The sequence below is a fragment of the Erpetoichthys calabaricus genome, chromosome 4 (genome assembly GCF_900747795.2).
Source record: "Erpetoichthys calabaricus chromosome 4, fErpCal1.3, whole genome shotgun sequence".
NCBI lineage: Eukaryota > Metazoa > Chordata > Cladistia > Polypteriformes > Polypteridae > Erpetoichthys > Erpetoichthys calabaricus.
Genome location: NC_041397.2, coordinates 285,500,821 through 285,518,501, shown reverse-complemented (window position 1 = coordinate 285,518,501; position 17,681 = coordinate 285,500,821). Strand labels below are relative to the sequence as shown.

Here is a 17,681-nt window from a genome sequence, read left to right as displayed (position 1 = left end):
GCAAACACTATATGAATTTAACTTTAAGCATTAACTTTCTAAGATTGGCTTTTACAATTAGCCTTCATCTTTGTGGAGTTTGCGTGTTCTCGCTTTGTCTGTATGGATTTCCAGGAATCCTAGTATTTAGTTTTCATCCCAAAAAAAATGCAGACCTGGATAACTGGTGAGTGGAGTGGCGACGTTGTGCAAAAAGAGGTGGAGGTGTTGACACACAGAGAGATCGGCTGACATCACCAGGAAGTGTTCCATTCACAGTATTCAAAGACGCTTACTAAAGAAGCTCTCCATCTAGCTGGAGCTGCAAGGAAGTTACTTCTGACTTGGATGTTGTGGGTTTGTGGCTGGCCACTTGCAGTTACCACACTGCAAATATTCAAACGGGGATGCTTCGTGGTGTGAGTCCACTACAATTCATTAGTGTAGTTGGGGCTGTGAGAAAGAGCTCAGCTGATGTCAACAGGAAGCTTTCTGCTCACAGTGTTCAAATTCTGTCTCTGCATGGCAGAGAATAGGTGTTCTTCTGTTATCTCATGCTGCAAAAAAGACCACTTCTGAGCCACAGATTAAGGGTTTGCAGCTGAACACTGGCAGTTCACCACACTGCAAATCTTCAGACTAAGCTGTTTCTTGGTGTGGGTGGAGTGTAGTGGTGGGGACTTGGGGTAGGTGGCGGGAGAGAGAGAGAACTCAACTGATGTCAACAGGAAGCTTTCTACTCGCAGTCTTCAAAAGCACTCTGTGCATACCCAAGACTAGACGACTGACTACAATCCACCTCAGTGCAGATCTTTGAACTGCGATGCTTTGTGGTGTGAGTTCATGGAAATTCAGCAAGTGTGAGAATGTTTGCTTGGCACCCTGCCCATAGTTGGTTACTGCTTTGTGCCCATAGCTGCTGGCATAGAATCTCCCATGACCCTCAATTAGATTAAGTGGACATTAGAAGGTGACATGTTAAGGGTTACCTGCAAAGTAAAAAAAGTTAAAGGTAATTTTTATGAAGAAAAAGGTAAGAGCCACAACATTTCAGCTGTGTAACTTTCATCAGCTGTTATGTGGTTTGTCTTTCTCAACCTTACTTCTTAAACTTGTGTGAAAGAAAAGAATTTGAATACAGACACCCCCCACTGGAATGCCCCGAATTAAGCAATAAAAACACAGGCAGGAGAAAGCGTCAATCATTACTCTTTATCTAAATCTCGCAAGAGGCAAAAACTTGTCATGTTAGTGTTTTTGCAAAGAAAAAAGTGTCCTCTGCGCTATATTTATACAATTCATTGATTAGGTCACTACTCAAAAAAGGAATTCATTACATAATCAGAAAACTTTTAACATGATTGGTTACATGAGTTGCTAACAGGACATGGCAGATGTTGATACCTTAGATGACCACAATTCGATTGATAGTCCTGTTTGCTTAGGGTGTACGTGACATTTTAAATGTATTATTTTTTATTCTTGTTTTATGAGACGTGTGAGTTCCATCCAGATTTATCCTGTTTTTTTTTTAAAAAGGAAGAAGATCTAATTTTTTTATGATTCAGCTGGGTTCAAAAACAGGAAACTTAGTACTAAGCAGAAACATAGAAAAATGATTATGCCATAAAATGTAACATTTTCTCTTAAGGGGCTATATAAAATAACAAGAAATGCACTTATCATAGTGAATAATAAAACAACAGCATCAGCTTTTAAGCATAAGCTCAAAAGGGTATGAGACTCAGACACATGCTAGGTGCACATTGGACCAGGATTCAAATTCAGCTCTTACACTTGTACCACAAAATGCCAAAAGAGAACACATCCCGTACTTATCACTCAGCTAAAAGGGTTCGGACATGTAAATGCAGTTGTCTGCCTGTCCCTGAATGGAACAGAGACACAAATTTTGGGAAATTGAATATTTTTCAAAGAGTATTCATCATCAAAATGTGCAAGTACATTATGCTTCTAAGCTTTAAAATGCTAATAAATGCCAACACTAAGCTTAAAATGCCCCTTTATAACAGCATGATTAGGAAATTGTCTCTTAACTAATACCTAGTTACTGTAATTAAATGTTTAGATTTCATAGTCTGCTTTTATTGACTAAGAAAATGCAGATGAGCCTTATGATTTTAGATTCAAATATGTTCCTTTATTTAAAAAAGTATGTACTTTTCATTCTTATATTCATAAAATAAAGAATGCCATTTTAATTGGATGCTATGCTCAATGAAATATCATTTATAAAAGACTGATGATGAAATGTCCTAGAAAGACCAGAAAGTCAACAAAATAAAATTACAAACAGAAACACCCCTAAAAAGCATCATGATCAAGATAGACTAATTTTGTAAATTACTAAAGGAAAGAGTCTATATAAGCTCAATAAATTAATACCAGCCATTATAAACTGTTGTCAAGCAGGGGGCAGTCGAAGATTACTGAAGGCTTACTGTATTAGTTTCCAGAGCAAAGGTATATGGATTGTTTCAATAGCTACAGACCTTGACAGATGGGCAAGCAACATGGTATCCTGCACTAGAACAAGGCCCAATGAGAATATGACTGTTGGCAAAGGAAAAAAGGCGTTAGCCTTTTATAACACATCAAAAAGTAATGAGGAGAATTCTGAATAAATAGAAAAGCATTAAACACAGTATTTGGCTCTCTTATCTCTGCAATGTAATTTACAAAAACAAAAGAAAAATACCTAAATGAGAAAACATTTAAATTCTGTTAAGGAAATATTTAGTCTGTGTTTATTCCCATTTCCAATGATATTATAAATGCTTCAGAGCTGCAGAACACCAGCCATGGGACAAAATGCTGGTGGCTCATATGAAATGTGGAAAGAAATTAACTTTGCTTAATTGCATCCTTGCCATCTGTCAAATCATAATATACAATTGTAAAGTCAGTGTTTCCATAAAAAACATAACTCAGTGAAATAGTTAGGTTTCCCAGGAGCAGTAGTTTAAATCACAAAGTCACTGCAGCCACTTGACTTTGAGTGCTTCCTGGAAACTTTCAGACATTATGATAATCAGTGCAAACAAGCGGTTATGAAAAGCAAAAAAAACTAGAGGAGAAATTGTTTGTAGTTTTAAGTCTGAGGTCTATATATTAGGGATACTTCAAAACTTTTCAGATGACAGATTTAGTCTGAAAGTCTTGTCATGCTCAACCAGAGTCAAATGCATGCTTGCAGACAAAGCAAGATTCATAGTGGTTTACATAGTTAAGATTTTGCAGTGTTTATCTGTCATGGGACAATAACCTTGAGCTGAGGGATAATTATTCTGTCACATTTTCTGTGAGAAAACTAATGGAGATGAAAACAAGTAAGCCAGGTGTTTTGTGTATGTGATTTTTTTAAGCAAGAATGGAAGGAGGGTGAGCAGCTGCATTTTATTAGAGATTTTTCAAAAAGAATTCCTTCTCAGTTGTTGCTTTTCTGACACTTTTGCAAAGAGCTAAGCTCAGTTGCTACTGGGTAAAAAAGAACACTTGCTAAGAGCTTTTCTCTTTCTGCTGTTGCTGTTGACAGAAATTTTCATAGAGCTCTCTCTGTATCAAGAAATCTTTCTTTTAAGTTTTCAATTTAATATTTATTATATATATATATTTATTATATTTTATATATATATCAGTCTAAACCTGGAAACATTAGAGTGGTGATCATGACTGTTATTTAAAGAGAATTTTATCTAACACTGTGTTATCTTCTCCTGGCTTTGTTGTGCTTACAACAAACCTCAGGCACTCCTTTGTGTTTTTAACATGATTGAGGTTAAAAGAATAAATAGAAGTATTAAATCCAGGAAAATGAAAATAAAAACAAACGCACATCAAGTGCAAAATTGTGAAGCAGTGGAAGGCACTGTACATTAGAACATTACAAAAATTTTGACAAGAGCAGGTCATTCAGCCCAACAAAGTCTATCATTCCTGTCCACTTAATTCCTCTAAAACAGTTTTTCCCAAACTCTGTCCTAGGGACCCCCTGTGGCTGCAGGTTTTTGTTCCAAACACATTCCTAATCAGTGACAACACCTGATAGCACTGATCTCATTTAATTAGCTGGTATTTTTTTTTCTTTTATTCGACATTCAGAAAAGCATAGCATCATGAATTTTACATTTATAAGACATGTATAAATATTTCTGCTTTTGCTATAGATTTAAATGCTTAACTCTCTTTTGTTGATTTCATTATACTTTGCCCTTTCTCTGTGCAGTTTTCCCCCCTTCATTGTATCTTAATAATGACAATTTAAAATGAGCAGAGCAGACACTCAGGCAAACAACACACTGAATAATCAAAGGCTGCAACTACTTTAGAGTCAGACCCACTAATTAGTAAATAATGGATTATTCAAACAATTAGAACACCTGGAAAAGTAGAATGAAAATCAAGATGAAAATACTGTTAAAAAGAAAAAAAACATTATTCCTATATAACTGTTTGGTACATTTTAATATATTTTTCTTAGCAAACTTAGTTTCCTAATTTCTATATTGTTCACTAAACACAGAACTTTGGAAATAACAGTTCACTTAATTAGCCCAGGAGTTCAAAAAACAGAAGCTGGTTGGAACAAAAACTTGTAGCTACAAGGGGTCCCCAGGACCGAGTTTGGGAAACACTGCTCTAAAACAACATCAACTTTAGTTTTGAAGGTCCCTACCACACTACTTGGTACTTGTTCTATGTGTCAATGGTTCCCTGTGTAAAGAAAAACTTTCTAACGTTCTGAAATTCCATCTGTGTCTGCATGTTCTTGTTGAACTAATTCTAATGTAACAGTCTCGATCCACTGTACTAATTCCTTTTGTAATTTTAAACACTTCAATCAAGTCTCCTCATAATCTCTCTTTGCTTAAATTTAAAAAGCTCAGCTATTTTAATCTTTCTTCATAATTCATATCCTGCATTGCTGGAATTAACCTAGTCGCTATTCTCTGGACTTTTTCTAGCACTGCAAGGTTATTTTGTAGCGCAGGAACCAAAACGGCATGCAATACTCCAGATGAGGACTAACCAGTGCGTTATAAATCTTGAGCATAGCCTCCTTGGATTTTACACTCTATACATCAGGGCACTATATAGCCTAACAATCCGATGGCCTTCTTAATGGCTTCTGAACACTGTCTGGAAGTTGCTAATGAAAAGAACACTACAACAACAACAACATTTATTTATATAGCACATTTTCATACAACAATATAGCTGAGCATGCCTTACAAGATGACATAAAGAAAGTTACAAGAAAAGAACAACAATTAAGATGAGGCAATAATATTAAAGAATAGGTAACAACAAAACAAGGTAAGGTCCAGTGGCTGTTAGGACAGATAAAACAAAAAAACAGTAAGGCTGGAGAAAAAAAATCTGCAGGGGTTCCAAGGCCAAAAGTTCATCAAAGGTTCATTCAAACCTCTTAGTTTTCATACTTCCATGATAGGATTTGATGAAGTTGGCCTTGTGGACAGCTGAGACTCCTACCTTCATTCCATCCTCTCTGGGGGCTGCATGGTGCCTTGATCAGGTGGAAGTGGTGCAAATCGTCACCACAGAAGGACCAGAAAAGACAGCAAAGAATAGTGGGGATTAGTACAGATTGCGGATCCCTGAAGAATATGGTAATTCTGTGCCCATATAGTCTATTAGGTATACAACTGAAAAGTAGCCACGAAAAAGCCAAATTAAAATAAATGAGTTTTTAGCAGTTTTTTAAAATGTTCCATACTGTATTAGCCTGGTGAATTTCTGTTGGAAAAGTATTCCAGATTTTAGGTGCAAAACAGCAAAAGGCTGCCTCACCACCTCTTTTAAACTTGGCTCTTGAAATTATAAGCAGACCTCCATTCAAAGATCTAAGGTCACGACTTGGAATATAGGGGGACAGGCATTCCAAAAATATAGGACTGAGCAAGATTATTAAAGGCTTTCTAAACCATTACTAGTAATTTAAAGTCAATTCCAAACAACATGGGTAACCAATGTAATGACACTAAAATTCTTGAGATGTGCCCAAATTTTGTTTCTAGTTAAGATTCTGGCTGCTGCATTCTGCACTAATTGCAAATGATTTGTATCTTTCTTAGGTAGTCCTGTTAGGAGTGCATTACAGTAATCTAGTAGACTAAAAACTAAAAGTGTGAATTAATTTTTCAGCATCTTGTAAACTTATAAGAGGTCTAACTTTTGATATATCCCTTAAGTGAAAAAATGCATTCTTAGTAATCTGGTAATATGCAATTTATAGTTTAGGTCAGAGTGTATGATAATCTCTAAATTATTTGCCTCCGCCTTAATATTTAAACCTAAGGGATCAAGTTTATTTCTGATATCATTGCTGTATCCATGTTTGCCAATCACCAAGATTTCTGTTTTTTCCTTATTTAGTTTCAGGAAGTTATTACTCATCCAAATAGAAATTCTCCTAAGACTTTGGATCAGAGGTGCCAAGAGTGTCTCGTCTGGATAGCTGTGGTAGCTCACCTTGTGTTTTGAGGTAATCTGACCAAATGGAAACATGTAGACTGAAAAGAGCAGTGGACCCAGAACAGACCCTTGTGGTACATAATGTGAAAGCCAACCCGGACACAGACAGGCAGGAGACAAGTTTTCCACCCAGCACATGTTTATTTACAATTGGGGAGTGTTTCACCCTGCTCCTCACAGCACAGTGTACAAATCACCACACACAGTTCAGTCCCTTCTTGCCACCAGTCCTTCTGCCTCCATTCCTCCTCAGGCTTTGTCCTCTTCCTCCTGACTCTGGCCGATGAATGGTGGGGACTGGCTCCTTTTTATTGGGCACCCAGAAGGACTCCAGGCGCCCAACGATCTTCTTCCGGCCAAAATTCTGAGTGTGGCAGAAGTGTGGCCAAATAAGGTACTGGAAATGTCCATGCGCCCCCTGGCGGTGGCCATGGGCTCCAACAGGGTTGAGCTCCCATTTTCACGACCTGTTGCCCCGCTGGAAACCAAGGGGGCTGCCCTCTGTCGGCCCGGGGGAGAAACTGTCCTGAACATACTTTCTCCCCTGATCCTTTCACACTCCCGGCTGGGTAAGGGTTCCTGCTACAAGCCACAATAACATATAATATCATGTATCTTTGAGGTACAATCACCATAGCTAGCAAATAATTTCTACCTGTTAAGTATGACTGAAACCAGTTTAAGACACTGCCAGAGAGGGCCACCCAATGTCTAAGGTAATTTATAAGAATACTGTGGTCTATGGTGTCAAATTCTGCACTCAAGTCTAAGAGAACAAGCACAGATATATGGCCTCTGTTTGCATTAATTTGCAAATTTCTTGACTATGATTTGTTCTAAACCCTGACTGAAATTTGTTAAATATATAATGCTTATTCAAGTAATCATTAATCTGCTTAATAATTGCTTTTTCTAGAAATTGGTCTAAAGTGTCGAAGACTGAGGAGTCAAGATTATATTTCTTGAGCAGAGGTTTAACAACTGCAGTGTTTAGATAGTCAAGGAAGAATCCTGAATCTAATGATGAGTTCACTATGTCAAACACACTATCAATAAGGACATCTGAGACTTCTTTAAAAAACCCTGTTGGTACTGAGTCAAGGATGCAGGTGGAGGGTTTCTACTGAGAAATTATTTTACATAGTTCGGGTTGATCTATTCCATTGAAAGAATTTAACTCTCTTTTGTTGATTTCGCCTTTGTTGTACTATGTTATTTCTAATCTCATTGATTTTGTGTTTAGAAAATATGGCAAAAGCTTCACAAGTTTCACTTGTAGTTTTTAGGAAGTATTCCATTGAGTAAACTGGGTTTAAAAATGATCAATAGTTGAAAATAAAACTGTTGGATTACTACCATTATCAAGACAGTCTGCATTCTTATATTCAGTTGTATTTGTCTTCAGTATTTGATAATGAATTATAGTTTAGTTTTTCTCTATTAATGCTCAGTTCTCCAGCGTGTTCTCTTTAAATCAGACACTCTTTGAGTCTTCCATGGTATAACAGTGCAGGAGGATTTCTTAGCTATGTCTCCTACAGCTCTTACTTTAGCATTAAAAATTTCCACCTTACTATTTATGCTATTGGCATTATTAAGGTAAGCACAACAATCTGACTGATTGTTTAGAATATCAGCAAACACTGAAGCTGCAGATGTATCAAAATAATGTTTTTAACAGTATGCATTTTATTTCTAGATTACGTCAACTTTTAACCCTTTTGAAATCACTAAATCCCTTATGTGTGGGCTGGCATTATTCACTTGAAAGTAATATTGAGCTAAGAGCACTGAACATTTGTGGATTTGATCATTAAAACATTAGCAAGACTATTTAATAATTTAATTCATTTTACCTTGATGGCAGTCCAGTCACTGCCAGTGATCTCCAGATATTTATAATTGGGGTAGATACTACACTGCCAGATCAATTTCCCTTTCCCTCATTTCCTGCTGCAAAACTAAAGACTTAATGTACTCTGCTAATCTTACTACAGTATATATTATGGGCCTGTGGCAGAATAAAAAAGAGAAAATATTATTATCCAACTTAAAAATATACACAAAGTAATCAACATTTAAAAAAGTAATAGTTCAATAGTAATAAAAATTCAACTATCTACTTGTCATTTATAACATAAAATTTCCAAACCTGTTTAAATCAATTCTGTATTGGTTAGGGGGCAGAAATTAACTCACCACCACTGTGCACAAGGCAAGAATAGCTCTGGACATGGCCACCAGTCTGTGGCTTTTTTATATTCTGTAATTTGACATTCTTGGACTGCAATAGTTCAGTCAGTTATGGATTATCTCCAATAATTAATCTTACATCGCAACTTTTCATAGTTCTAAACTAACAATGTAGATAACTGTAAAAAGCAACAAATGAAATCCAAGTAAATAATAAAATCATGCAAAAGCAAAAGTAAATGACACGTGTCTAATGCTTGTCAAATAATACATATTTATTGTATGATTTCATTATTTTTTATAATACAGGAAAAATCTAAACACTACTATTATAAATACAAAACCATTAGTCAAAAGCTAACTTCTTTATATCAAATCTATTTTAAAGGTTTTCTGTCTGAAGAAGGCAGATGAAACATCAATGAAGTTGGGGAACCAAATCAGTGGCAACCAAATTTATTGGTAGAAGCTTGTTTTGGGAGAAAAGGAAAAGTACAAAAGATGTGATTTTCACCTTGAGACAGATTACGGAAAAATACAGAGAGGCACAGAAAGGACTGCACATTGTATTTATAGATTTAGGGAAGGCATACAATAGAGTCCTCTGGCAAGAAATATTTGAGATAAAAGAGAGTACCAGAGAAGTATGTAAAGTTTTAACCTGAGCGGTTAAAAAGCTTGATAAGATCAGGAATGAGAGAATCAAAGGTATGGTTAAAGTTGAAGAAATCTTTAAGAAAATATAACAAAGAAACTTATAGTGTTAGGAGCATGTAATGAGAAGAGAGGTAAACGATGTGGGGAGAAGAATAATGAATATGGAGGTGTCAGGACAGAGGAGAAGAGGATGGCCAAAGAGGAAATGGATCAACTGTATGAAGGGGGACCAAAGGGAGAAAGGGGTCTCATGTGAGGAAGTGTACAATAGATGAAAATGGAGAATGCTGGTCCAATATCATGATATGACATGAAAGAAGAAGTTTGTGTTGGGACAAAGTACATCAATAATAACACTAGTGTAGCCATGAGTGACAATCTCTGTGGCAATCGTTTCATTAGTTGGGATGTAGAAAAATTGGCAAGACCTGTCCTTTTGCACTCCAAGGACCTGTAGAGGTGTAGTAACCGGCACATGTCATTTACTTTGGGGTTTTTAATTGGATGTGGACTGACACATGACTAGGTGTGTAACACCCAAACCCTTCCTTTAATTTACCTTTAATTTGGTCCCCCTACAGGTAGAGAAATGGCCATACTCCAGGCACCTGTGAAACATTCACGTATTTACTATTTAAGCAAAAAGTAATTATCTGTTTTTCACTGCCATTATCTGATGTTGCTTTGAAAGTATGGCATTGCGTTCAAACATCTGTATCATAACAAAATCTCTACTCTGTGAGAGATATGCAAATAAGAATTTCACTTTACTATATATGTGCGACAAGAAACATGAGCTTAAACTTTGTTTGAAATAGGCATAATAGTGCTAGTCAAGTCTATAACTGATAGCTTCCTATATATCATTCATTTTCCTGTAAACATCTCTACAAAGGTCAAATAAGTGGTCATGTAAGTTAGGTGGTTTTATTCCATTTTTTTGTTTAGGTTTGGAGAAAAGACAGACTATTGGTGTATACAGAAGATCATTCATTATTGAGTTGTACACGGATCAGTAGATGAGTACTTTGTTCAGATTCTGTTACAGTCCCCATTGTCCAGTTTAAAAGGACCTGCAGAAATTAAAGAATTGAGATGTATGCTATGTTTGGGAAGTCTAGCTGTAAATGGCCCGTGGTTCGGTAAGCTGGATGAAGAGGTGAAGTGAGATAGAGCCGGTGACATAATCACATATCTAGACATAGGAGCTGCCGCTGTCATCTCTTCAGCAAACAGTGGGTACAAGTGTAGACTTTCCCTTCCTGGTGGTGCAACTTTAACCACTTTGAAAGAACTTTAGTCTATTTTATGTGGTGTGTGAACAAAATAAGTACACTTGTGGTATAGCGGGTCCACAGCTCAGATTAAAAAGGACAGTTTTTAAATAGATAATCACCGCACTCACGGCTTAAAGAGGGGGCGTGGTAGTTTGGCTGGAGCGGTTCCTGAACAATGTGTGAGGCGGATATTTCCTTGCTTATGTGCACAGGTGAGGAATCATCCGCATCCATAATTGAAGCTGGGAGCTGCTAATCGCCACACCTGAGTCACATCCCAGTAATATATAGGAGAAGCGCAAGCCGGAAGGTGAGAGAGGACGGTAAAATAAAAGAAGGATGCAGAGAGAAAGAGTGCAGAGTGAGAGTGTGAAAGAGAGAGGTCAGCACAGTCAGGGTTCCCAAATGGAGCGAGTGATCGATGCTCGTGGGACAGGATTGTGCCCATTGAGTTAATAGAGTGGGTGCGATCGGGGAAAAGTCCGCCCTAGGAATCCGAGTGCGAGAAGGAAAACAGGAGGACAACCGACCCCAAGCGGTCAGGCAGACGCCGGCAGAGGCAGCCATGATGGAGGTCGGTAGAATAAGGACCGCGGTGGCTGAAGTCTCTCCTGCTGAATATACCTTGGGTGAGCTGGAGAAACTGGGAAGGAGCAGAGCTTGGCTGGTGTGACCCCAATGTTGTCAGCAGGATTTTAATCCTTTAAATCCTTTAATCATCTTTTAATCCTTTAGCCTTGTTTTAATCGTCTGGGATTTTTACCTGTTTTAACCCCTTATTGCCTAACTTTATTTACAATTATATAAAAAAAGAAATACTTTTGAGTTTTTGCTGTCAAGCAGATGCTAAATTAAGGAGAAGGGTCTAGCTGCAGCCTGCAATGCCTATGACATAGGTCAGGTAATGCCCACGTCAGTCACAAAATGCCCTTTGACTTAGATAACCCTCCTACAACCCTAATCTTAACCATAGGGTAACGGGCCCCTAATGTTAACCATATTCTAATGCAATGGGTGTTACGTGACTGACCTTGAGGGCGTTTCGTGATGTTGGGGCATTATATAGATGACCTCTTAGGTACTGTGGTCTGCAATTACACTCTGTTGAAATTAAGTGGAGATTGTTCATTTGAATATAGCACACAAGCAAACAATAAGCTGGTACATATTTTTATCTTATAACAACTTATTTCAAATTTGGGCAATTTCTCGAAATGAATAGTCACATTAATAGCCACACCAACCCTTTGCTTCCATCAGGCGGATGCAGTTTCTACTACGACTGCTAGATGGCATGACCAGAGCTTCGAATACGATCCTTGGTACATATCAAATACGCATCAACTGGCATTGGCGGAATACATACGCCACCTCGGCTGCATTCAGGCTGGAAGCGGTTTGAAGCGATTTCGCGACAATCGTCTACAAGGGGTTAATGGATTATTTATTTAATGACTGCAACACTGCACTATTTATTTGGACACTGTTTTTGGTTTTGTTTTAAATAAAAGCACTTTGCACATTTTGCACCATCCCCTTACTGTCCAGCTTATCTGGTTACATTACCGACAGTGTTGGGTTCGAGAGCTCCCCAGAAGCCAGATGGGAACATGGAGCAGAACCCGCATCATCACAACACTAAGTCAGAAAACAAGCATAGAATATAACAACTGAGAGTGTTCAAGTTTAACAAACATTTTAAACAACATTACTAAATAAAATTTACTTTCAGAAGTGATGCACAGTACTGATAGTACAGGTGGTGCGTGAGAAAAAAAGAATGGTCTTGAAGCATTCTGAAATCAAGCAAGAAAAAGAAAGGCAAAAAGAACACAAATTAGAACATGGAAGTAATAGAACATGGAAGTAAACTCTGGTAAATATTAAGAAGTTGTTTCACTGCCCTACAACTATGATTTATAAATCAGCAGAGTGAAGGATTTTCTGACACTGGTGTTGAAGTTTGTCAAATGATAGTAAGCCCATTTTACAGCACTGCAAGCACATCCCATCTTTTGCCTTTTAAAGTATTGCACACATCAGGTTTCCAAGCATTAATGCCATGAGTGGGCAGACATGACAGAAGAGGGGCAACATAAGCAATCTGATGGGAATGTTCCTCTGAAGGTTAGCAGGGACTAATTTATTTTATTTGATTGTGCATATACATTATTGTGATTATTATAGTATTTACTGAGTTTCAGTTATATTTCAGCAGATTCACTTATTTATTTTTAATCTGTTTCCTGCAATTGTTATTGTTCTCCTTTGACTGTGGATAATGGACATTTGCTGATGAAAGTATTGTAATTAGTTTTTGCCCTTTGCCCGAAACCATGCATTGATAGCTTAATACCTAAGTGTCTCATGCAAATCATTGTGGGACCGGTACAGCTATATGGCTTACCATTGTATATAGTATTTGTAATTAAAAATTAATTATTTTATATCTTATAAGGACATATGAAAGAAAAAAATAACTACAGTACGTAATACCCAAATCAATAAAGAGCTCCTAATGATAACACTAAAAACAGATTTTGTTGCCTTTCAACAGTTCTGGCACTCTTGAGAAATAATCTCATTGGTGTATATGTTGTTGTATGAATATTTATGTAAATTACAATTTAAAATTGCAGTCATTCTAGAATTGATAATTTGCTAAATTGCTCTTTTCTTACACCCTAAAGGCATTGCTAATCACGATGTTGGCCTTAACCAGTACAATCTTTAGACTTTTCTCCATCAAGAAGTTAACACTTATTCTAGTAAAACCAACAATTTAACAGACACTCATTCAGCTGTAGTGTTATGAAAGAATTTAATTAATAACAATCTTATAATAGAAAAATTAAAATACTATAAATACGGGCCTTAGAGTCCATTATATACTCGATGATTGAAGCAATTCATTGCAGGATTTAGCTGTTAATTTAATTGGGCTTTCATTTTAGAACTACAACATAATTTTGTCAGAGTCAAGTAGCACTGCTCAGTTCTGATATGACTGCACTAATCTTTTTTGCTTGAAGTTCTGTCCTCTGCATATTAGAATATGTAGTGGTTGCAACAGCATTCTAGGTACTTCTCAGTACTCTTCGGTCGATAGCTTTAACTATAGTAGAATGTTATTAATTAAAAGTTAATTTATAAAACAATTATTAGCATTGTTCATAAGGCTTAAACAGTGAACTAAATTACAGTAAAATATTAAGAAAACACAGAAAAGCCTGTGTGTTAAGACAAAATGTTCCTAATTATTTACTAGAGCATTAATAACCCGGTTATTCACAGATACCCATTTTCAGAAATGCTCTCTATACCCTTATTCCACTTAGACATAAATTTCTCTGAGAGTAACAAGGTTATTTGGCCATGTAAACTCTTATTATTTACCACTGAGTTTTCTGAGAACAAAAAGAAGCTTCTTGTTCATAACATGATTTGTATTATTGCGACAGGCCTCTAGAACTCTATAAGCAAGCCACCATCATTCCTCCATTTTTGTTGTGCTAGTGCTTAATAGCAAGTGCAGTGCTCTCTTTAAGACCGATCAATGGAGACATTTGCAACATTTATTACTTCTGGTGCAGTTTCCTTGAGGCTATACATGTAAGGTTAATGCACCATGATGTCTGTCAGACAAAACAGCATTTAATGTAACTGCAACTTCAAACTCATTGTCCATAATGCAGACAAATGTCACAGTTACAAATCAGCTGGAAATAAAGTTTGGAGAAATGGGGTTTGCCAGAAGCTAGAGATGTGGGAACAGCTCCTTGAATTTTAGTCTGTGCTCTGAAATCCAGAAATGTAATAAACTAATCATTCAGAGCAGTTCACACTGGGAAACTTACGACCAGCCAGGAATCACAAAACACTCAACAACCGCAGCAAACGGCAAGCAGTGCGGTGTAGTGGTTAAGGCTCTGGTTCAAATCCTACTACTGACGTTGTGTGACGTCTGTGCTCCAAATGGAAAACTAAAAGAAATGGAACCAATTATACCAATTATACCATAAATATTGTTAGTTCCGGGTGCTGTATAAAAGAGGCCACCTCATTCCACTCGGGAGCAGGAGTCGGGTGGAAGAGAACGGAGCTTGTGAGTGAGGAGTTGGAGGCGGCAGAAGAGAGAGCGAAAGGAACTTTATTGTGGTTATTTTGTGCACTGTGGTGTGGCCCTGTAAATAAACGAAAGTGTTTTGGGACATTCTGTGTCTGCCTGTTTGTGTTCGGATCCGAATATTCCACAAGGGAATTTCTCTCAAAGGTTTGAAAGAAATAAATGATCTTTTTAGTAAATATAATTAAATGATTACTGTATTTATTTTCAACACCTTGTTGATATTCTGGTTTCAGACTGACCTCTCTATTATTCGCCTTGATGAATACAGAATATGAATTTATATAAGCAATGCTCAGCTTTTGGGGTTGAACACATATTCATTGGCTTCTGCAAGACATAGGCTGATATTTTTTCATATTAAGTTCACAGTTTTTATGTTGTAGGAAGAGGTACATGATTTCCTGTGGTTACATTATTGGAATTTAAAGACCAGTGTGAGGTCACTATTCTTTTGGTAACATTTGGGTTTACAGTGCATCCGGAAAGTATTCACAGCGCATCACTTTTTCCACATTTTGTTATGTTACAGCCTTATTCCAAAATGGATTAAATTCATTTTTGTCCTCAGAATTCTACACACAACACCCCATAATGACAACGTGAAAAAAACTTGAGGTTTTTGCAAATTTATTAAAAATAAAAAAATTGAGAAAGCACATGTACATAAGTATTCACAGCCTTTGCCATGAAGCTCGAAATTGAGCTCAGGTGCATCCTGTTTCCCCTGATCATCCTTGAGATGTTTCTGCAGCTTTATTGGAGTCCACCTGTGGTAAATTCAGTTGATTGGACATGATTTGGAAAGGCACACACCTGTCTATGTAAGGTCCCACAGTTGACAGTTCATGTCAGAGCACAAACCAAGCATGAAGTCAAAGGAATTGTCTGTAGACCTCTGAGACAGGATTGTCTTGAGGCACAAATCTGGGGAAGGTTACAGAAAAATTTCTGCTGCTTTGAAGGTCCCAATGAGCACAGTGGCCTTCATCATCCGTAAGTGGAAGAAGTTTAAAAACCACCAGGACTCTTCCTAGAGCTGGCCAGCCATCTAAACTGAGTGATCGGGGGAGAAGGGCCTTAGTCAAGGAGGTGACCAAGAACCCGATGGTCACTCTGTCAGAGCTCCAGAGGTCCTCTGTGGAGAGAGAAGAACCTTCCAGAAGGACAACCATCTCTGCAGCAATCCACCAATCAGGCCTGTATAGTAGAGTGGCCAGACGGAAGCCACTCCTTAGTAAAAGGCACATGGCAGCCTGCCGGGAGTTTGCCAAAAGGCACCTGAAGGACTCTCAGACCATGAGAAAGAAAATTCTCTGGTCTGATGAGACAAAGATTGAACTCTTTGGTGTGAATGCCAGGCGTCATGTTTGGAGGAAACCTGGCACCATCCCTACAGTGAAGCATGGTGGTGGCAGCATCATGCTGTGGGGATGTTTTTCAGCGGCAGGAACTGGGAGACTAGTCAGGATAAAGAGAAAGATGACTGCAGCAATGTACAGAGACATCCTGGATGAAAACCTGCTCTTGACCTCAGACTGGGGCGACGGTTCATCTTTCAGCAGGACAACAACCCTAAGCACACAGCCAAGATATCAAAGGAGTGGCTTCAGGACAACTCTGTGAATGTCCTTGAGTGGCCCAGCCAGAGCCCAGACTTGAATCCGATTGAACATCTCTGGGGAGATCTGAAAATGGCTGTGCACCGACGCTTCCCATCCAACCTGATGGAGCTTGAGAGGTGCTGCAAAGAGGAACTGGCGAAACTGGCCAAGGATAGGTGTGCCAAGCTTGTGGCATGATATTCAACAAGACTTGAGGCTGTAATTGCTGCCAAAGTGCATCGACAAAGTATTGAGCAAAGGCTGTGAATACTTATGTACATGGGATTTCTCAGTTTTTTTATTTTTAATAAATTTGCAAAAACCTCAAGTAAACTTTTTTCACGTTGTCATTATGGGGTGTTGTGTGCAGAATTCTGAGGAAAAAAATGAATTTAATCCATTTTGGAATAAGGCTGTAACATAACAAATTGTGGAAAAAGTGATGCGCTGTGAATACTTTCTGGATGCACTGTATTTGGAGGTTGTGGTGATCTTCAAACTCACAATTCACACATGAAATTCACTAGTGACAAAACTGAACAGCTTTCCCTGGGATTCCAGCTAAAGTCTTGGAGCCTGGAACTGTATAAGTTTATTTTTGGCTTTTGCAAAGTTAGCTCATCCCTTCTCTGCCTGATGTCAGCCCTGAAGCTGTTCTCAATAACTCACCTAACTTTAAATGTGATCAGTTGGCTTCAGGTAAAACTTTTTTGATAACTATGAATGAGTGCACCAGTACAATTTTTCCTTTGATGTTTCAGTTGGATTACTGCATTATCTTTTGTTGTGTTTATTATTCATTGTTATATATTTGGTTAATGCCTTTATCCATGGTGACTTACACAAGCAATACAGAGTAAAATTTTTCACATATATGTTTCTTTTTATTAGCAGTTTAAACACAAGCAGATTTAATGACTTGCTTGGGGTCATAAAATGATATGAAAATGGGAATTGAAACAAAATCCTTGGCTTTAAAGTTCACTGACTTAACCCCTATGCCACACGTCTCCTTTCAATGATCATCTTTCTGAGCATTGATATATTACAAAAAAAAAATTACTATACTTATGATGGAGACCATATGCATTGAGCTGAATCTGCCATTCTGGCTTTTTGTACAATATCAAATTATCTTTAAAGCTTTGTCTGGTGTCACTCTGCCTGAGACACAAGGTCTTCTGAATTAATCCTTGGTGCTATTTCACAACATTATTATACATCTCTTTGTGAAACCTCATTTGGTTTTGTATCACTGGCTCCTTGAGAAGTCCTTCATAGGTCTGTCTTTGAGTCTTTGTCATTGTTAACTGTGTAATCCACCATTAT

General features: G+C 37.6%; 1 long non-coding RNA gene across 1 annotated transcript in view; it reads right to left on the bottom strand.

Annotated features, from left to right (window-relative positions):
- The window catches only part of LOC127527703 (uncharacterized), a 428,225-nt gene extending 411,802 nt beyond the window's left edge, over nt 1–16,423 (bottom strand). Inside the window, exon 1 of the long non-coding RNA XR_007934866.1 lies at nt 16,270–16,423. This is a non-coding gene — a long non-coding RNA (uncharacterized LOC127527703). The remainder of the gene's footprint in view (nt 1–16,269) is intronic.
- Nucleotides 16,424–17,681: the final 1,258 nt, after the last annotated feature.